This window comes from Pelodiscus sinensis, chromosome 3 (genome assembly GCF_049634645.1).
Source record: "Pelodiscus sinensis isolate JC-2024 chromosome 3, ASM4963464v1, whole genome shotgun sequence".
Classification (NCBI taxonomy): domain Eukaryota; kingdom Metazoa; phylum Chordata; order Testudines; family Trionychidae; genus Pelodiscus; species Pelodiscus sinensis.
The window spans coordinates 130,070,384-130,092,708 of record NC_134713.1 but is presented as its reverse complement, the minus strand read 5'-3'; the positions used below and the strand labels follow the sequence as shown (position 1 = coordinate 130,092,708).

Below are 22,325 nucleotides of genomic sequence, written 5' to 3'. Positions count from 1 at the left end.
AATCCAAGGTTCTTTCCCAAATTAAGGGTCTTTGCCATCGTTTGTACAGACCCGTCCTCCCCCCCCCCACACACACACACTTTTCACTGCTCTGGAAGGCTGTAGAGGGGGTCATGAGTCATCTGTGATCTTCAGGTGTCAAATTTCCAATTTTAATAAAAAAGCTTGTGCCACAGAGCCACTCTGCAAGAGAAGGATTCATTCTACCTTTCTTCAAATGCAAGCAGATCGTCGTCCTAAAACTTGGAGTAACTCAAATCATGGTAGCATTGTAGCTGTGCATTGGGCGGGCCCTAGCGCTTAGATCAGCCCCTCTTGCTGACAACACTTAAAACACCAGGTCATAGGGGTGGGTGCCTGAGAATGTGGAGTCCTTTGCCATCTCCTGTAGATATAAACCAATCCTCAGGTTTAAAAATGGATTATTGTATTTGGTAATGCTATTGAATAACCACATTCATCTACTGATCCCTAAACCACTATTAAACTAATCTTCATATTGATCGATGCCCCTTTGCTTTGTGCTATGCACTCTCTAAAGGACATTAATCCCTACCCTGCACACTGCTCACCATACATAGGTCTACACCCATGCCAAGCTCGATGTATTAGTCACTATCAGTGGCAGGACTGGAAATGCTATCTGGAATTACAGAATCCGGTGGGAAACCACTTCATAGCTTCTTCCCAGTGAGAAATAATTGGCCAAACAGATTTATAGCTGGTGTAATGTGGGACCCCACCACTGAAATCAATGGAACGACTCTGGTTTAAACAACTGAGGCCCTCACTGCCTTACAATCTTCCAGATGATTTTATTAATTGTTTACAATTTACCTTAATAATGGCAGAAGTTGGGCCAAATCTTAGGGAAACCCCTTTGGAGTGGCAGGGGGTGCTAGAAGGGCACGAAATCTAGACCAGAAGGGGTCCAACGTAATGGGAAGAATTAGTTCACCCAGGAAAAGCCTAAACCCAAGAGCAGGGAGGGTGCTGGTGATGAGTTTAGCAGAAGTAGGACTTGTAGGCACAAAGTCCTGGGGAGTGAAACACTGCAGGGAGCCTATTAGCAGAAGCTCCAATGTGAAGGGTGCATTAGGTCAGGAATGTAGAAATTGGGCCTCCAGGAGGAAGCCCAGGAGGGGGGCTGATCATTACCAAGAGCCCAGGAAGCAGATGGTGAGCAGGCCTGAGGAAAGGCTGTAAAAGGAACAAGTCTAGGTAGGCAGAAGCAGCAAGAAGTCAGATAGATGGAGCAGAACTTGGGTGCTGGTGACAGAATCATTGGGCTGGAACTCAGTGTAATGGGAGGGCCACCACATTTCCTTCCCAGCTCCTGGGAGACATGGCATGACTCCCCCCTGAAATAAAGGGACAAGGATTATTCTTCAGTGCTTGTAAGGCCCTCTGAGCCCACAGTCAGGGGTCAGAGACCTAACACAAGCTCTTGGATTTATTATTTAGACTTTTTCTTGTTAACCTTCTGTCACCTCAGAAGGGGAGAGACTTTAAAGCAACTGGGTGGAGGGCTGAATCATGAAAAGGGGCAAACCACCACCAAGCTATAGCAACTGCCAAGAGGGGGCGCTAGAGAGGATTAAGCTAAAGGGTCTTGCTCAGCCGTAAGAAAGCATTCCATTATTGAGTCCCTGCTTCTACAGGAGTCCTCAGAAAACAGACAGCTGCAGCTCATGCCCCAGGAGAATCTTTTTTCAGCTGGACAGATCTTTCAGAGCTTCTGTATATCCTTCCAGCCTTCCACCTACTCCAATGGGGCTGGAGCGAGGGTGAGGATACCACCCATTCTATCTTTCCCTATCTCCTTCACTTGACTGGGTCTGCCTGCCTACCAGTTCATCCCACTCTCATTTTTGTTGAAAAGCATATCAAAGTCATGCTATTTACACTGTGATTTTGAAGACAAGAACCTTAACAAAGAATAGGCATTCAGGGAAACCCTGCGCCTTTCCCAACTGGTAGTAAAATGATGTGTGGCCAACACCTTGTAAATTGAGGCTGCACAAGCATGGAGGGTTGCTGCAGTTGCCTTCCACCGGACTGAGTGGCTTGCAAGGCTACCGCTGCTTACCCCGCTTATGGCAATCTACCATATACAAGCTGGGGGTAGCAGAACAGGAATGAATGGATCCCCTGGAGAATGTGTTTATTTACTTCAACTGTTGATCAGGTCTTGGCTTTGTACATCTTTCCAAGAGGCAAATGCTTCACAGATGGAGCAAGCAGTTTTCAGTTGTGAAATCTCTATAAACAGTTCAGGTGAAATTAAAAACAGAGCTATCTGGGAACAATCCAATGTTTTTCCAGTTTCTTTTTGATTGTGACAGTGGTCACAGCTCTGGAATTAGCAACATGAGAAATGCCCTGCTTTGGTTGCAGGTCCCGGCTGTGCCATCGCAGCAGGACTGATTACCAAGATAGGCTGCCATATCCACACTTAGGGGCTAAATCTGCTCACATTGACCTGAGGGTAAATCTGCATTAAAGTACTAAGCAAAGTCTGAAGTAGACCAGTTTTATACTGGTGTAACCCCATTTTGGGGGAATCTCCATTTTTCAGGTGGTAGGAGGCAAAATGTATTTTTTTCACTGAAATTCTTTATTCTATACTGAGTACACATAAGCTACCTCAGTGAAATGTTATTAGAAAATGCGTCATGCTTTATAATGAAAAATCTGGGCTTCATAAGTCTTATAATGATGAGTCCTATGAAAAAGTCTTATAGAACTTATGACAGATTAAATCAAGAGGGTTGTTTATTACTCTGGAAACCTATAGAGTTTACTAGCTATTTATATTACGTAGGATTTTTTTAACCACCCTTGTGAATTCTCTAGCAGTGATGTAATTCTCTATTTAATTCTATAGTCTTGTTCAAAAACAATAGAAATGTTGTCATTTTTATTAAATCCTATAAGATTTTTCCATAAGGGAAAACCATTACAAATGCCCCAGAGTTTATGAATTAATGAAACAGACTTTGGTATTGCATTTTTTGCATTGTATTTTAAATATATTGTATAAGAATACCTTTTCTATGAAGGGCAGCATTTTTGGGGGGGCAAGTTTAAGAAATGTCAGTAAATGTTTTAAATATAACATGCCACCAGGCCATATACAGTTTAAATTATAGTCAGGTTGTTCTGAAATGTCAGAAGCATGTCCTTCTTTTAATTAGAATTTCACAGGGTTAGGTAATCAAAACAACCAAGATTTTTTTAAAAAAAATTGGATTCTTTCCATTTTGAGTAGCTTTGATGGGATGTGCTCCCCACATTGGCCCTGCAACAGCTGAATTGGGCAAGATGAACCCAATCAATTAATTAGGCTGCAAATAGGTGAGCTTTAGCTTGAAGGCTGTTAATTAGAGAGAAGCTCACCTGTGAGGGAAAGGTGGGTATCCCAGAAAAGATAGGAAACTGGATGCAGAGGGGCTCTAGGGAAGGAATTTGCAGTCACTCTGTAGGATGGACATATGGATGGACAGACGGACGGACGGACAGAGGTAAGTTGTCTAAATTTTCTCCCTGAGAGGAGGGAGTGAAGAGACGAGCAAGAGCAGGGGAGTGGGGAAGGCCAGGTGACAGGAAAACAGCTCAGGGAAAGGCAGCGACATGCAGGAGTTGGACTTCAGCTGCTGTATTAGAGGATTCTTGAGGCAGAACTTGGAGTAGAGAGTGGGAATGGGGTCCCCTACCATTTGCTGTGGGAGTGGCACTGTCAAGCAGAAGACTGATTAAGACTGCTAGAGACTAGGAACCTGGATGGACTCACCCCCAGAAGGGGACACCACAATAGTGACTAGGTCTGAGGACTGTCAAAAGGAGGATGTTGTGGTTCCTGAAGTAAGAGTATTGTTGCCAGAGGCCTATGTTTTGGCCAGCTGGAGCCCTCACTTACATACACCTGAACCCCCTGCCTCAGCCTGAACTCCTAATTGTTTCTCCCACCCAGATCCAGCCCTGACAGCCAGAACTAATTTCTTGTCTCCCCGCCCCCACCATTCCCCAACACCCTTCAGAGAAGATGAGGAAAGTGAGTGTCAGAGGGCAGGGGGATGAAGCGGGTAGTGGAGGCTCTGAGAAGGGGTGGGGCCTCGAGGCACGGCAATTTGTTTTTGTGTGATTAGAAAGCTAGCAACTCTAAGCAAGAGAGGGGCGGCAGAGGAGAAACTGATGGGGTGGTGCCCACAGGAAAGGGCATTGGCCTGACTGATGCTACATCTAGACTACAGACTTACTAAGACTTACTAAGGTAAGTCAGAAAAAGACTTGCGTATCTTTTTCTGCTTTTCTGTTCAAAGAGGTTTTTCCAAACTTTGGCGCATCTACATGACGCCAAATTTCAGAAAAACCTGCTCTTTCAACACATCCCTTCTTCCTCGTAGAACAAGGTTTACAGGAATGGTGAAAGAGCGCGTGTATTTTTCCGATTTTTTTTCAGAAAAGCGGACGTGTTCCTTGGATGCGGCATTGCTTTTCCGGGATACCTCCAGTATCCAGGAAACGCTCTGCAGTCTAGATGTAGCCTGAGCTAATGCCCTGAATTGCCAGGAGACAGCACTATCCAGCACTGAGTAGAGCAGCCCTGGTCCATATGCCCAATTTAACACAACAAAAAGGGGCCTGCTTTTCAAAAAGTGCTAACACCCACTCTTTGTGACCAGCTGGGAACCAGGCCTCTCCAAAGTGTCTTTTAAGCTGAGTACTTAAAATGGAAGCACCCTCACAAATCACTTCTGAAAATGTTGGCCATTATAGCTAGCCTCAAATGGCAATGGTTCTCAAAGGTATTTTGGGGCTCTTTGTGGAGGTGAAAGTAACTTACAGTTTTTTACAGGCATTGTTGTATCACAGTCCCCACCCCTGGGGGGAGAGGAGGTGCTCAGGGAAGAAGATTTGGTGGGGGACTATGATAAGACAGGATGCTTGCTTTCAGCTCTGGTTCTCATTCAGACATGTGATAGTGTTCAAAAGTCCATGTAACGACATTATCTGACTAATTAAGGACCTTTCAAAAATGGACAGTGTGTGGGTGGGGAGGAAGAGCAACACTACACATTTATTTATGCAAATTAAAGCCTAAACACATATTTTGTTTTTGCAATTGCATGCTTTTTTTGCAGTCTGTTTGAAACACACAACTAGGCAAATAACTCTACCTTTGCAAAAATAGTTTTTCCCAAATATTAATGGGGACACTGAATAATTCCTGACAACTAAACAAACATTTGGTGTAATTAACAAGCACTGGGGATCTGTGCTAGTGGTGGATAACAGCAAATTTATGACTGTTGTGGTTCAGATAATCAAGGCTAATCAGAATAATCAAGTGAACAAAGTACAGGAAAAATGTCTGTAATGATTCATGTTAACTGCTGAGATCATAGAACTGAGAAGGCTGGAAAGGGCCTCAGACAATTCTTAAGTCTAGCCCCTCTGTGCTGAGACAGGATAAAGTAAACCTAGACCATTCCTGAGTGGTGTTTGTCCAAACTGTTCTTAAACCTCACGTGATAAGGGATTCTGCAACATCCCTTCAAAGCCTATTCCAGAACTCAACTGTTCTTTTTGGTTTAAAAAGGTCCCCCACCGCCCCAATATCTAACCTAAATCTCTGTTGTTGTAAATTAAAGCCCATTACTTCTTTCTGACATTCAGTGAGTAGGGAGAACAATTTATAATAGCCTTAACATGTTTAAAGAGTACTAGTTTCTCTGCTCCGTCTTCCTTTCTCAGGATTAAAAATGCCCAGTTTTGTTAACCTTTTCTCGTAGGTCAGGTTTTCTAGCACTTGAATCATTTTTGCTGATTTCTTCTGTACTCTTGAGCTTAGTTAAATTTATCTTGCTCCATGGCACCCAGAACAGGACATTGCACTCCAACTGTGGCATTGCCAGAGCTGATTGTAGCCAGACAACTATCTCCCCTGGCTTCCATGCAATATATCTGTTAATACATCCCAGAATGATATAAGCCCCTTTTCACAACTGAATTGCATGGTTGATTCATATTCAGTTTGGGATCCATTACGACCCATGGGTGCTTTTGCTACCCAGTTATCCCCTAATTTTTTGCTCTTCATTTGATTAGCCCTTCCTAATGATAGAACTTTGCACTTCAACGGCTTTATTCTTGGTGCACTAGGTACACTTTAGACAGTGGACTATTGATAAGTGCTCTTTGAATATGGTCTTCCAACTGGTTGTGCACCCATCTGACTACAAATTTGTCTAGACCACTTTTCCCTAGTTTGCTTGTGAGAATGACAGAGGATCCCAATAATTTCCTCACTTCCTCTTCTTAGGAAGAACTTTTAGATGACCTGCAGACAAAAATATCCTGTCTGGATCAATGAAGTAAAATAGCAACCCTTTCTTTAAGATCATAGGTGATGTACCAGGTTTAGTGACCAAAACTCTCTGTTGCCAATCTTAGAAGATTTCTTTGGGAAAGGGAAGCATGCAGGAAAGGTCTAGTTGCTTGTGTAATTGTTTGCAAGATGCACAAATCATCAACCAGCCTGTGACTCTAACCTCCTGTCAGGCCCACCGAGGGAGCAGGGGAGACACAAGAGGGCAGTTGCCCCGGGGCCTGGTGATTCAAAATGTACTTGGGTGCCTGGCTGCTCCACTGCTACCTGAGTAGCAGTGGTGGCTGGAACACCAGGCCCTTTAAATCACTGCCGTAGTGCAGCCTAGTGCACTCTAGGTGGCTCTGAGGATTAGGAGGGGCCACAGAGTGGCACCCGCCAGGTGGCATTGAGGATGGCTGTCCCTAGCCCTGCCCATTCAGAAAGCAAGAAGCCGCCCTCCATACACATGAACATAAACACCATGCCCATAGGGCCGGCAATTCTGCCCCCCCACCCCCCACTTCCTGTGCAAGAAAAATCTTCATTGTCCGAGTGCAGACCTGTACAGATGTGCATCTGATTCACACACTAGTCAACCAAAATTACTTGCTTGTAGTTTATTTTGAATATCTAGCCCTTAGTGCTATGGTCACTTAGGGCTATGGTCATCTTGGAGCCTCTGACAGGTTTGGCCAAGAGGTTATCAAGCCCAGCACTTCAGCTCCCCCCTCCCCCAGCCTGCTGCACATCTCTTGTCCTTTGCTTTGCAGCTGCCCATCCCCACCCCTGGTAGCCTCCTACTTTTTGTGCAGAGCAGGAGAGGGAGAAGAGGGGCACTGATGTCAAGGTGCCCCCTCTTCTGCCCTGTATCCTATCTCCACAGAGCAGAGTGGGAGCACAACAGGACTTGGGATGGAGTTTGCTGGCTACTTTTGGGAGTGGTGCAGGGCCAGGACAGGGGTGAGCCTGCCTCAGCCCCACTGCATCACCACCCAGGAGCCACCTGAGGTAAGCAGTGCCCAGCTGGAACCCACATCCGGAAACCCTACCCCACTCATGAACCCCCTTCTGCATCCTTAGCTCCTGCCCGAGCCCCGAGCCCCAAGCACTCCTGCATCCAAACACTCTGCTAGAGCCTGCACCTAGAACCCCCTTCAGAATCCTAATTGCCTGTCCCAGTGTACTGAAAGTGAAGGAAAGTGGGGGAAGGAGGGAGGATGGAGTGAGCAGGGGTGGGACCTCGGAGAAGGGGCACAAAGGAGATGGGGCAAGGGTATATGGGTTTGAGGTAGATCTTGGGTTGCACTTAAATTCAAAAAGTGATCTCCTGCTTGAAAAGATTGGAGACCACTGCCTTAGTGTACGATATCACCTTCTTAACTTGATCAAGACACATTTATGTTAAATTCTTCCTATTAAAAATAACAGGGCAATATTTTCTTGATGCCAATGATTATGGCTATCAAGGCAAAACACTGTCTGGGTTATTTGTCTTAATTTAACCCAAACAGTATACAAAGCAGAGTACAAAAACAATATGTTCTTTTGTCTAAACCAGATCTCTCATTGCTGCATGGTTTGAATAGTAACACGGAAATCAATGTTTTGTAAATATTGTTTTGTTTCTCGTTGAAGCTTTATTGTTACCCTTGTTAGAGGTGGGGTCACAGTTTGTCCCGTTAGAGTATAAATCCCTTTCATACAACAGTCTTAAAGGACCATCTTTTAATGGCCAGATCTGCAAAATCCAGTAAAATGATTCTTGTGGGGATTTCTAGGCATTACTACAGTATAAATAATAATAATAAAAAGTCCCTTTCAAAGCTTAAGTTTCTCAACTCCCAATGCAATTTAACCTTTCCTGAGGGTAGCTACATCTTTGGTTGTGATCCGTTTTAGTTTGTGAATTCACAGCTCAAATCGGCACTCCGAGAAGTCATAAGTAAGACTCCCCTTTGCACAAGATGGAACCCTGGCTTCTGAACCCAGATCTGGCTGCAGATGGAGATCTGGATTTCACATGATTTCCACCTGGTTTGGAAATTTAAAGGAGCAGTTGGGGGCCATGAATGCAAAGAAAATGGTGGTGCGGGGTTGGGGTAACAGCCATTGCATAAATCCCCTCATGAACTCAATTTTACATACCTGAATTCAGTGCAATCAGAAAATGGGGTATGGTTGATATTTTGACTGAAGACTCCAGGACATGTTTACATTGACTTCAACCTACCCTTCCCTGCAGTTGTATTGCACCAGAAATGTTTAGTGAACTCCTAAAGGGCATTACCTTTCAAGCTCTATGATATAACACTTTTTACTAGCATTTATCTATTATACCTTAATTCCATCTAAAGATGCATCTACACAGCAGGGCTTAATTCAAAATAAGCTACGCAAATTGAGCTACGTCATTTATGTAGCTTATTTCGAAATAGCATATTTTGAAATTGGCAGCATTCACACAGCACTTATTTTGAAATAGAGTACTCTTCCTTCGACTTTTCTTACTCCTCATACACTGGGGGTTACAGGAGTCTGAGTAAGAAGTCCTCCAGCTTGACAGTATTTCAACGTTATTTCAAAATAACTGTCTGCTGTGTAGATGTGGACTAAGTTATTTCAAAATGATGTTGACGTGCAGACGTATCCTAAGTTAACCTCGTGCTCATTTTGCCTCCCTTACACTTCCTATATGATGCTCCCTTACTGAGGGTGGCACTGTGTCAATGATGAAATAAATGAAAGCCAACTCACTGACTTTTTTTTCTTCTTCTTCTTCACTGCACTAACTCAAATGTGCCCAAACAATGCCAAGTACAAATACAAACTCTTGGCAGTAGCCCAGGCCTCTCATTTGTGTGAGAGAGAGAAGGAAGATTCTGCATTTAACCACTAGATGGAGTAGCACAAAAACTGTGTCACTGATAACCTGGTAAGGAAAACACTTTCTAGGTTATACTCTGGTCATTGGAAGAAGTGGGTTTTGCCCATGAAAGCTCACGATACCATCTACATGTTTTGTTAGTCTAGTAGCACTTTAAAGACTGTTTGTTTTTTTAAGTTTTTTCTGTTACAGACTAACTTGGCTACCCCTCTGAAGCTTTTTTAGGTAGTGTTTTGATTAAATAGATCAGTTATCATGAGAACTGTGCGGGCTCGTCTACACTGGCCCCTTTTCCGGAAGGGGCATGTAAATTTCATGAGTCGTAGTAGGGAAATGCGCGGGGGATTTAAATATCCCCCGCGGCATTTAAATAAAAATGTCCGCCGCTTTTTTCCGGCTTTTAAAAAAGCCGGAAAAGAGCGTCTACACTGGCCCCGATCCTCCGGAAAAAGCGCCCTTTTCCGGAGGCTCTTATTCCTACTTCGAAGTAGGAATAAGAGCCTCCGGAAAAGGGCGCTTTTTCCGGAGGATCGGGGCCAGTGTAGACGCTCTTTTCCGGCTTTTTTAAAAGCCGGAAAAAAGCGACGGACATTTTTATTTAAATGCCGCGGGGGATATTTAAATCCCCCACGCATTTCCCTACTACGACTCATGAAATTTACATGCCCCTTCCGGAAAAGGGGCCAGTGTAGACGTAGCCTGCATGTCTGAACATACTTCTAGCATTTGTCAATGAGTACTTGTAAAATGTTGTCCTGAACACATTGCCTTCATTTTTGGATACATATTCAGTTTAATTGTTAGCAATGGGTGAGATGTTTGAAAGGGCGTAACATTAGCTTAACTCTACTTCCTGTAAAGTCAGTAAGAGGTATGCTATTGTCTTAAATGGGAGCAGTTTTAAGCAAACGGTCAATGTGTTGATAATTCTACTCTATTCCCATTACAGTTTTGAAAAGTTCAATGAAATTTGAATTATTAAAAAAATAGTTGTACTGTTTTATTTTTTAAATTGCACATAGAGTACGCATCAGATCATAGGAAAGGCTAATTACCATTTTTATATATATTCTTTCTGGTTCCCTTACCAATCTCACTGCTGCTGGTCAAGGGAATCCTTAGAGGCTATTGTTTGCAAATTGGCAGAGATGTAAGCAAAACTCTGGCCCATTACAACTTTGCTTCTGATGTAAGGGAAGTTTAGGTTGGACATCAGGGAAAACTTTATCAAGATGGTTAAAAGCACTGAAATAAATTGCATAGGGAGGATGTACAATCTCCATCATTGGAGATATTTAAGAGCAGATTAAATAAACCTCTGTCAGGGATGATCTAGATGGTGCTTGGTCCTGCCATGAGGGCAGGGGACTGGACTTTATGACCTCTCAGTTCTAGTATTCTATGATTCTATAACTCTAAGTGAATTTTGACAACATTTCTTTTTTGGGGAAGACTGTCACATGCCTATCTTAAACCTTGAGAATCCACAGTGTTCAAATCATTGTTTCTAATCCTTAAGAGCCTACATGATCACTAATATCCTTCTAGTTGAGGTGGAATTAATAGTCTTCTACCTGTAACCAATTAAAGTTGTTCTTTAAGTGTTCATGAAGGTGAAATAATTTGGGACTCAAGCTGGTCGAAAGACCAAAATATTTACCAGGAGAAATTCTGAATGAAAAATCTTTGTTCAAAATGTTTTTGGATTGAAGTTTGGGTTTTCCACAGAAAACTTTGAACAAATTAAAAAGAAAAATATGAATTTTAAAAAGACAATTCTTGTTTCATTTTCATTTCACATGACTTTCACTTTGGCATTGTTGTAAAAAATATATTTAAAATGAGAACCAAAAGAAAATGTTTCCTCAGAGAACAAATTGCAACATAAAAAGCCATTTAATTTTGGATATTTGAAACCTACAGCCAAAATGCCATTTTAAGCTGATTTTATGTTGTTTTGAATTTTTGGATGATGTATATTGAAGTGAAGCAAAAGTTGTCAATTCATTTCAAAATATCAATTTTAATGAAGAAAACAGAACACTCCCCCCTTATTTTGGCATTCACAGCAGGAAAATCAATGTCCCCCTCCCCAATGTATTAACATTTTTTGATAACCTAGATTTTCTGATGAAAAACGATCATATGGAAGTTCTATTTAGGACACTCCCTACCTCAAAGCTTCTGGTGCTGAATGCTAAACACTATGGCTACGTCTAGACTGGCCCCTTCTCTGGAAAAGTAATGCAAAGCAGGTAAGTCAGAATAGGGAAATCCGCGGGGGATTTAAATATCCCCCGCGGGATTTAAATAAACATGGCCGCTGCTTTTTTTCCGGCTTGGGGAAAAGCCGGAAAAAAGCGTCTAGACTGGTGTGATCCTCCAGAATAAAGCCCTTTTCCGGAGGATCTCTTATTCCTACTTTCAGAATGATCATGCCTACTAGAATTACTGGCATGGGAATGGACTGGGCCTTGAGGTACAGATCAGTATGGATTGTGAGTAGAGGGAAAATGTATATTTAGTCATGATCAGGTTATTTTTCTTTATTTTGCTGTTAGGTAAAACTTCTCTGTGTGAAATCCATGTGCCTCCCTCCCCCCATTCAATATACCCCAAGCTGTGCCCAGAGGGTGTGTCTAGACTACATGCCTCCTTCGACGGAGGCATGTAGATTAGCCAGATCGGAAGAGGGAAATGAAGCCGCGATTAAAATAATCGCGGCTTCATTTAAATTTAAATGGCTGCCCCGATCTGCCGATCAGCTGTTTGTCGGCAGATCGGGGCAGTCTGGACGCGATGCCCCGACAAAGAAGCCTTTCTTCATCGACACAGGTAAGCCTCGTGAAACCAGGTTTACCTGTGTCGATGAAGAAAGGCTTCTTTGTCGGCGCATCGCGTCCAGACTCCCCCGATCTGCCGACAAACAGCTGATCGGCAGATCGGGGCAGCCATTTAAATTTAAATGAAGCCGCAATTATTTTAATCGCGGCTTCATTTCCCTCTTCCGATCTGGCTAATCTACATGCCTCCGTCGAAGGAGGCATGTAGTCTAGACACACCCAGAGAGAGAACATTTTTTTTTTCTGTTTTAATCTGCTCTTTTCTTAGTTGTTCTGTAACACCTAGCAACCAAGTATGCTTTATTGAGTACCATGAATTAGCGAATATAGCCCATGGGTTGTCCATGTCTTTACCTACCATCCACCCCCCCACCCCACGCAGGGTATATATGTCCATGTCTTATGCAATTTGATTTTTACTCGTATTACAAGAAGACAAGATCAACGTAATAAAATCAGCATCTTCTATTTAATAATAATTTAATAAGAGCGGCAATGCTGTTGTGTTTACTAAAATGAAATAAAAGTTAAAATGTTACTTACTGTGAAGCTACTAAATAAATAAATGTTAATACATATGATACTGCAGCTTTAAAAAAATCCATCCTACGCATTGTCATAAAATAAATAGTACATGCTGCATGCTGAATACGTTTATTCTGCATCACTTGAGTCATAACTAGCATCCTCCTCCTCAGTGTCTGAATTTTCAAAACCGTCAAAACTTTCATCATACTCGCTGTCTTGGAAAATATCCATAACCTCGGCCAGGCGTGCTTTGTTGATGGTTGAGGCCTGTGATGCTGCGTCTGATTCGCTGTCATAGTCAAATTCAGAGCTAGACAAGTCGACTTCCAGAAGCATTTCACATTTACGGAATCCATTGCGAATAGTAGCCGGCGTTATTCTTTCCCAAGCTTCCAATACCCATTTGCAAACTTCAACGTAAGTTGTATGGCTCTGTCGACCTGCTGGAGTGAAAGTGTGCTCCCCATTTGTCATCCAATTGTCCCATTCTTCACGGATGAAGCACTTGAATGGGTGGTTGACAGCTACATCCAGTGGTTGCAACTTGCAGGTCAGTTCACCTGGACTCCCACTGAGTTGACATGTTTTTGAGCTGAAATTTCTTTATGGGTGGCCAAGGCATCAAAAAGTAGCAGAGATTTGGATTTTAAAAATCCGCCTATTCGTGTACGAAAGCAGCTTTCTGTCCATGTCTTCATCACCTCTGTGTTCATCCAGCCCTTCTTGTTACAGACCACAGACACGCCGGGTGGTAGTTTTTCTTGAGGCATCATCACCCTCTTTAAAATTACCATCGGTTTTAATTTCTCACCACCTGATGTGCATGCCAATACGACCGTAAAACAGGTGCGTTCATGACCTATGGTTGCTACACCGACTGTCTTCACTCCAGTTGCAGCAACAGACCGAGTTGCGGGTATATCAAAGGACATGAGCACCTCGTCCATGTTAATGACGTCATTTGGTTTCAGGCCTAGCTGGTTAATTTCTTTATGGACAAAATCTTTGAAATCATCCATCTTCTTCTCCCGTTCATTACAAAGCCATTGCCCAACACTTCTCTGTGCTCAAACTAAATTTGTAAACCCAGTTACCTGAGCCTCCACGAAAATCATCGATTTTCATCTCCATAGCCATAAGTCGAGCTTTGAGCTTTATGGCTACCATTGACACCACATGTTGACTATCTCTCTGTACAAGAACCTACTTTGCCAGATTTTCATCTAGATTTGGCCACTCGGCTTTCTTTCCTCAACATACTCTTTTGCAAGGATTTAATTTCTTAATCTCCGCTTCTTCTTCTTTCTACTCGCGAACAGACCATTTATTAACGGAACATTTTCTGCCTGCTGCTCTATTGCCATTTTCTTTTGCATATGTAAAAGATTTAAAAATATTTTCTTGGACTATATTTGTTATAAACTGAAAAAGTTTAAAACGTTGTGTTGGTGTAAGTCTTATATACCGGTAATAGGATAGTGCTTATTGCTTTTTATAGCTCAGCGGCCTCAGCCGTGGTTCATTACCGGTATAACAAGACCCAGTGTTATCGGGCTGCATGATAGCGTAATCTTCAATCTTTATAGCTGGCAAGTGGCAACCACATCAAAGACCACCAGATTCTTTTATGAAGGCAGCAGAAGTCTCTGCAGGTTATGTACATCCCTGGGTCTTCTAATATATTTTTTACACATGATAGAAAAACTGCCCGTAATACATGAGTGCGTGTTATACTTGGATTTGTGTGTTATTAACTAATTTATGGTATATCTTTTTGTTTTGTTAATAAAATCAGCTTTTTTAAGGCAATGATTTGATTCTTGTGTCCTGGAAGGTAACAGGAAGTCTGTGTAGGTGCCTGCCTAGACTGAAGGGCCAGCTATCCGAATTGTAATTCATTTCCTGTGTGGTTTTTTTTCAAGCTCTCTTGTGGCAAAAGAGCTTGGGGTACCTCTTGCGAAGAAATTCAACTGTTTCTTCTTGGTTTTCAGGAATTAAATCACTTAATGGTGGCAGCTGCCTCCAAAAGCCAGGAAATCTGAGACGTGGGGTGAGCTTTTAAGCAGAAGCCTATAGAGGCAAGGTATTTTTTTAAGATCTTGATCCATACGTCAAGGCCCAGTCCATTCCCATTCCAATATTTCTTGTAGGCATGGTAATTCTGTTTGATTATTTCATCTTGTTCCTCCAGCTGCTAACTTTGAACTCACACAATTAGAAAGGGCAGCGGGATTTAAATTTCAGCACTGTATCCCATTGGTTGTTCTTGCCCCCTGCCAACACCCTTAGGCTATGTCTATTCAGCAGAGCTAAAGTTGAATTAAGCTACACAACTTTAGCTATGTCACTTACGTAGCGTAAGTCAAAATAACTTAATTTGCCTTTTGGCGCTGTCTCATAGCAGGAAGCTGAAGGAAGAAAATACTCTTCCTTCGACTTCCCTTAATCCTCACAGAGGGTTACAGGAATCCTGCAGCTTGACATTATTTTGAAATAAAGGCTTCTAGTGTAGAGGCACACTGTTATTTCGAAATAACATTAGTTATTCCCAGAGCTCGCCGAACTGCAGCGAGCCCTGCTCATCAGCCATGCTATCCAGCGATCTGCACATGCACAGATCGCCCGAACCCGGCTCTTCCGGGTTGTAATCTACTCGCCCCGGGCGAGTAGATTACATAGTTTGTCGAGCCCTGGTTATTCCAAAATAACCCTGCTGTGTAGACATGCCCTTAGCTACCTGAGTTTAACCCTTTAGTCACTAAGTATTGGCCAGCACTACTCCTATCCATTGCTGAATCAAACTAAAATCTTGATTCTGCAGAACGCATAAAAACCCAGGTACCATCATACTCTGAAGTAGCACTATGGGGGTATGTCTACACTACCCTCCTATTTCGAAATAGGAGGGTAATGTAGGCATACCGCAATTGCAAATGAAGCCTGGGATTTGAATTTCCCGGGCTTCATTTGCATAAGCGGGGCGCCGCCATTTTTAAATCCCCGCTGGTTCGAACCCCGTGCCGCGCGGCTACACGCGGCACGAACTAGGTAGTTCGAACTAGGCTTCCTAGTTCGAACTACCTACTTCGTGCCACGTGTAGCCGCGTGGCACGGGGTTCGAACCAGCGGGGATTTAAAAATGGCGGCGCCCCGCTTATGCAAATGAAGCCCGGGAAATTCAAATCCCAGGCTTCATTTGCAATTGCGGTATGCCTACATTACCCCGCTAGTCGAACTAGCGGGGTAGTGTAGACATACCCTGGGAGAGTTATTGGATGAGTGTCAGCATTACTGGAAATTTTTCTTGTCCCAGACCATTCAGGAGCAGCAATATAAATTATGTAAGGGTTGTTCAAGTTAGTATATATATAAATAATTAATTTCAAGGGAGCTTGATTTCTGGACTTCCGTCCTACCACATCCTCCTCCCTCGCCACACTGTTTAGAAGACAGACAGAGTTATCCAAGTAGTTCAGGTGGTGGTCATAACTTTTTGATTTACTGGAGAAATCGAAGTTAGGGACTTGCTCCTGCTTTCTATGCCCTTTTAGCTTGTCATGTTACCAAAAGCTAAAATAGTGTTTAAAAATAGCAGGGTCTGGTGTATTCATTCAGTATATGTGTCCCTATAATAGGGGTCTGGGTAATTCTGCAGCTTCGCAATAGCACATCTTTCTTGGGGCCCCCTAAGGAAAACTGTTTCCCTGCTCTGCAGTACATCTGAGACCACCAGGCGAAGCAGAGAAAGAATCCCAGTAGGCAGCTTGCTGGCCATGTCGGAGGTCAGGGCAAAGGAAAGTGGGCCATGGTAATACATGTAAACAAAACATTTGTTCAGAACATGTTTGTGTCTGGGAGGAGAAGAGCTGATAGCACGGGCCAGACACTGCTCTGTCAATGCATCTCCCACTTGTGGCCTTGTAACTAAAATATGCTATTCAGCTATCTCCATCCTGAGTAGAGAATGAGAATTATACCCTATTAGACCCTGATTTTGTGCTATGGAAGAGCATTCGCAGGCCCTAGGATGAGATTGGCAAAATAATTTCAATTGTTGACTAACTGAAAAAAATGCACGTAGGTCTCCAAAGCTGAAATGTCAGTACACCGCATCTATGGCCTTCCTCGTTACTGAGCACTCCTTAGAGCAAGACACTGAAACTCAGTTAGTGAGGCCGATGGGAATACTTCACCCAGCTCAAACAGCTGAAGCAGCAGTTTTGATCTTATTGAAGTCAGACAAATGTTTCACAGCAAATAAACTTAAGGATTCCTTCTCTGTGGACAGAATCTCCATTAGCAGACTGGAAGCCCCTTGCAGTTAATTTGGTATCTGGGATTTTTGAATAACTTTTTTTCCTTTCTATGCCTGGGAAGTATTCAGATGTCTGTATTTGATATTCTAGCTGCATTGTTCAGTTGAAGAGCCACATGGTAATGTCTCTGCTCCCCGATGGGACAAATGAGTAAGCACATCTGGTGCCCATCGATGTTTGTTTGAGGAAAACTTAATTGCTTGAAAAGTTGCCAGAAGTGAATACACAAGGTGCATAGATATTGCACAAAATGAATTCATTTATAATTCTTAAAAATATCTTCAGGCACTGACAATGACTGTCCACAGTCAAGTGTGGCACGGAACTGAAGTCACATACTTCAGAGATTCTCTCTAGCCATCATATTCCTTAACGTGTCCATCTCTTCCCCCTTGGGGTACGTCTACACAGCACTCTTATTTCGAAATAAGCTATTTTGGATTTTTTTTTCTGAAATAGCTTATCTCGAAATAGCACATCTACACTACAGAGAAGCCTCAAAATTAGTCTGAGGCAGGCTTCCCTAATGTGGACATGCTACCTCAAATTAGTGCCCCAGGAGGCACTGGGGGTAATTACGTTGAATGGCCCTGGGGAGGAGTTATTTTGAAATAGCAGCAGTGGAGCGACCACACTACCGTTATTCGGAAATAGCTATTTTGGAATAAGTGTTATTCCTCTTTGAATGAGGTTTACAGATTTTGAAATAAGCCGTCCGTTATTTCAAAATTATTTTGAAATAACAGAATTGCTGTGTAGATCGGGGCTACTCAACACATGGCCCGAGGGCCGCATGTGGCCCGCAGCCCATTTGTTTGTGGCCCACGGTGTGGTGTGAGTTTACACGGGGCTCAACACGCGGCGCACAGGTGGGAGCCCAAACAAAAAAGTAGTCAATATAAGGGTTTTCTATTGATATGCATTTTAGTAGTTAAATTCCTGGACTGTCATTGCTTGTTAAAAGTGCTGTCATATGGATGGAAATCAGGTAAATATTGCATTTTATTAATGTCAGCAGAACTGACTTAAATGGGGCCTGTGTGTTGTATAGTCTTGCCTTAGTCTTTGTATTCATGCCCATCAGTATGAAAAGTTATTTGCATGTATATGCAACCACACTTAAATCGCAGCCCTCGGTATCACTGTGAGTGCTGTGAGTATCCCTGTGGCCCCCAAAGTTGAGTAGCCTTGGCATACACACTCACATTGTTCTTTTGAAATAATGCCAGTTATATCGAAATAACTGTGCTGTGTAGATGCACTCTTGGTGGCCAGACTGCCTCCTCTTCCTAGCTGCTAAACTCCTGTTCAATCCCTCACAACAGGCCCAACCACCTTCTATCACTCTAATTCTCCTGAGAAGTGCTGGATCTCCTTGCCACCTTTGACCCATCCAAATCTCCTGGGCCCCCTAATGGGATGGCGGCATTCACTGGGAAGATGAGGGGTTTGCATTCAACTTTCCCCGGTAATGTCCTCTGCCTAATTTGGGCTGGACACCCCATCATTCCAAATATTGTCCTGCTTGCAGCTGTGCTTTGTAGCTCTTCTGTTCACTAGTTGATACAGCCTCCAAGGACAAGGCAGCAGCGTGTTACGTGTATGTAGTTATATAGCAACAAGTGATCCATCCCATCTCTGATCAGCACGCACAGCAGGACTCAAAGCTTGCCTATCAGTTATAAGCATGAACGTGGCTTGCTGACCTTCAAAAGTCCTGAAGGCAAGAGGATAATAGCAAATCAATGGCTCAAAAATATTTGATCCCCATGTAGCTGCAGCAGATGATGGTGGGAATCTGCATTCCTCTTCCGCAGGAACAGGGTATTGAACAAGAGGCCTTGATGAATCCAGAGGTATACACAGAAGCAAAACCAGTTCTGGGATTCGTGCCTTCAGAATACCTTTGCATTGTTTAATTGCTGTAACCCTCTTTGTCTTCATCTGACCACTTCCAATTGTTTTGTTACCCAATATGTACTGCATCAAGCTCAGATTATCTAAATTATCTAGCTCCATATTTATTGTGTCTGAAAAAGGAGAGCGCGAAAGAGACAGCAGTGTCATCTATTTTAATTTATGGGAGGTGGCCAAAAACTTTGGTGATGAGAGCCTTGCAAGTACCTGGATAATAAGCTTTCTGGAACTGGGCCTTTCTATTTCTGCTGTACAGCACCTAGCAAAGTTCTGGGCACTGTAAAATTAATAAATAATCCATCTCAAACAGTTTTGATTAGACCTCAACTTAATAGATGTGATCCCTTCACTGTCCATACATAATTTAATATGAAAAATAGTGTATTTCATGGATTATTGATATCATAATGGTTTTCTATGCTGCACTTATGCTGATACATTTGTTGTATCACAATAAATAATAATGCAACATCTCCTTATCCGTTATTAAGGGTACATTGAGGAAAGTATTTTTATCTCAATGATGTCACACTACTTCAGCAGTAATTTTACCAGCTGGGTAAGAACCTCAGTCAAACAATTAGGGCTCCGGTGAAGATCCCATCAAACTAGTTATTCTCTGAGCATGGCTGGAGACATGCCAGTCTCATTCCAATTTATATCTTTGTTAACAGCAAGCAAATCCTACATGGCTGTGTTGGTTCAGTACCCAAAAAAGATGGCTACCCGGTTTCTGAAACTATGCTAAGATAGGTTCCTTGGAACGGCAACATTTGCTCAGAAGGAAGGTAGTCATGGTCTCTAGTGTCTGACTTTTTTCAGTTCACTAAGGACTCCTCTTCTCAAGGGAAGGACAGTGTTACAAGACTCCTCAGATGGGAGGAGTCCAACAGGAGTGAGATTACAAAATCCTGATTTCTTAATTGAAGGCAAATTTCCTTGTATTTACTCAGCTTGATCCTCAGATATTTTTCCCTTTTGAAAAAAGGCAGCCTGAATCCCAGGTGCAAGGAAGTCAGAGGGCAGGTCTATGCTACCGCCTAATTCAATCTCATTTATGTGGCTCAATGACATAAAAGAGTCCCCCTACCCGGAGTAATGCAAATTTCACAATGACCCCAGTGGTATTATGGTGACAGGAGACATTCTGCTGACAACATAGCTTCCACTTCTCATGTCAACTGGAGAGCACTTTCCTGTCGGGTGTAGCACATCTTCACCAGAAACAGTACAACAGTGCCATTGTGCCAATGTAATGCTGTAGTGTAGACTTCCCTTTAAAAAGAAGAGGGAAATGTGGTTTGGGGCCTTAACCAAGAAAACAGGCACACTGAGTTTTTGTATATACATATGGGCAAATATGCTGCCTACACACGTGTGGAACAGGAACCTGCATAACCTACATTATATAGGCTCCTGTTTCTTATATCAAATAATAATCCCTATAATTCCACATTGGACAAGGATGGCAACTAAGGAACAGATTAGCAATGCCAATAGTCATCCTTACACAGAAGAAAGGAAAAGGTGGGGGGAGAGGGGTAGAAAACACGATACTATTCAAGTCCAAAATCCTTAGTACATTTCATAGTTTAGTTAGATAAGTGTCCAGTCTCAGAACTGGGTTGGTTGTCTGTGTAACTTGAAGGAGTATGGAGAGTGTAGGGAAAAATTGCAACCATGTATATATAGCCCATAAATATTCTACCAATCAGGCACATGTGCTATAAACAGGACAGCTGGATGTATACAGCTGTTTACACTCGTAGTATATGGGGGAGTGGGACTCAATCCGCACACAGGTAACCTATAGGGTTGACCTTTGTACCTCAGAACTTCAGCTTTGTGTTCCCGTTTCCAAATTTATCATTTTTTTCTTATTGTTCAATAGTCATGAACCAGATTAGAATATCTTCTTTCACCATAGATATAAGACACAAACCTCCTCTTACAGGGTTCATGGCAATCGGCTTCCATCTTCCTCACTAGTAATTGCTTTCTTTTCCATTGAACGGTCAAAAAAAAGTAGTAATGCTCTGTGGTAAAATTCCACAGCTGCTTGAAGTATCTTTGACTTCCTTTCACTGATCTGGATCTGAAAATCCAGGTCCAGCTGAGCTTCTATAAACTGATCCATTCCCAGGCTATTCTGAAAAGCCTCAGTGGTAACTGGGTAATCAAGGTACACAAATCTCCAAAGATCCTTTGACAGTTCCCATGGAGTGTATTCTTTCCCTCTCTTTCTAGGCCTGAGCTGTGTCCTGGCCAGCACAGACTGAGGGATAAACTCCATATCACACAACAAGAGGAAGTACCAGGACTGGATAACTCAATCATTTTCCAGAGGGTAGACTCTGCAGAAGTGTCAGAGCTGGACTGTCCAGTCTGGAAGGCAAAAAGAGTTCTGTTCCTCTTTCCAGCTATTCATTTGAACTATAATGTTGAGTTGAGCCAAATAAGCTCCAGGGGACTTTTCCCCTCGAGGCTTTTGCATTATTTGAGGCAGGACCACTTGATCGTTCCTTTCTGGGCCTCTGGGCATTATCAAGAGGATAGAAAACGGTTGTTAAATGGCAGTTCTACCCAAGTCTTCTGATTGGTTCTATTCTGCATTCAGGTGGCTGCCTTCCACTTTGGTCTGGGGCAATCATTGGAAATCATTTTGGTTTCCTTCTGCAAAAGAATTTTTAGTTTCCTAAATCCTTTCTGCAGCTCATCTCAGTTAGCAAGTTCAGATTGGCCAAAATGTATTTGATCTCCCCTATTTTGATGCTACACTTCTGGCTTGATGATAATTGGATTGCTGGTCACTTGAACAATCTGTTTTACCATTCTAGACTTTGAGGAATGCAGCTGGGTTTCCCAATTGATCTGGGCACTTTGTAGCTGCTCTGCCAACAAGGCTTTCATCACAGCTTGCAAGTCATCTTTGAGCCTTTTCTGGGAAACCTCCAGCTTTTGTTTTAGAACTTTATTTTAAGTCTTATTTTTTTAAGTGCCCAGCTCCTGATTTAGATCTCTAATTCCTTTTGGCTATCTGTGACTTCTGCAAGTATGGCCATCATTTACTTCATCACAAGTCAACAGGAATACCAGCTCATAATTTCTCTCCTTCGAAGTAACATCTTACCATTGACATGAATGGCTAGCTAACAGTTGGGGCTCTGGAAATTTGGAAATTGACGATGGAGTCTGATACCTTCTTCCTTGATGCACCCTTGGTTATTTACAAGAAATGCACAAAGTCTTAAGTCTCCAGATGCAGGAGGAACCCAAAACAAAAGAAGTACCTTAGCTTACACTCCCAAGGTTCTTTCAGCCATAATTCCTGACCCAGAATCTCTCTCATTCCTGACCCAAAATCTCTCTCTAGGCTTTCCTAGACCATACCATGTTTACAGGATGTTCCATGGCCTAATTGTCCTCTTCTGACCCACTTTTAGTTTCTTGTCTGCCTTTTCACA

General features: G+C 42.7%; 1 protein-coding gene across 1 annotated transcript in view; it reads left to right on the top strand.

The window, feature by feature from the left end:
• The first annotated feature begins 3,506 nt into the window (after nt 1-3,506).
• The window catches only part of GREM2 (gremlin 2, DAN family BMP antagonist), a 75,961-nt gene continuing 57,142 nt past the window's right edge, over nt 3,507-22,325 (top strand). Inside the window, exon 1 of the mRNA XM_075924823.1 lies at nt 3,507-3,524. The gene's annotated coding sequence lies outside the window, so the exon portion shown is untranslated. The remainder of the gene's footprint in view (nt 3,525-22,325) is intronic.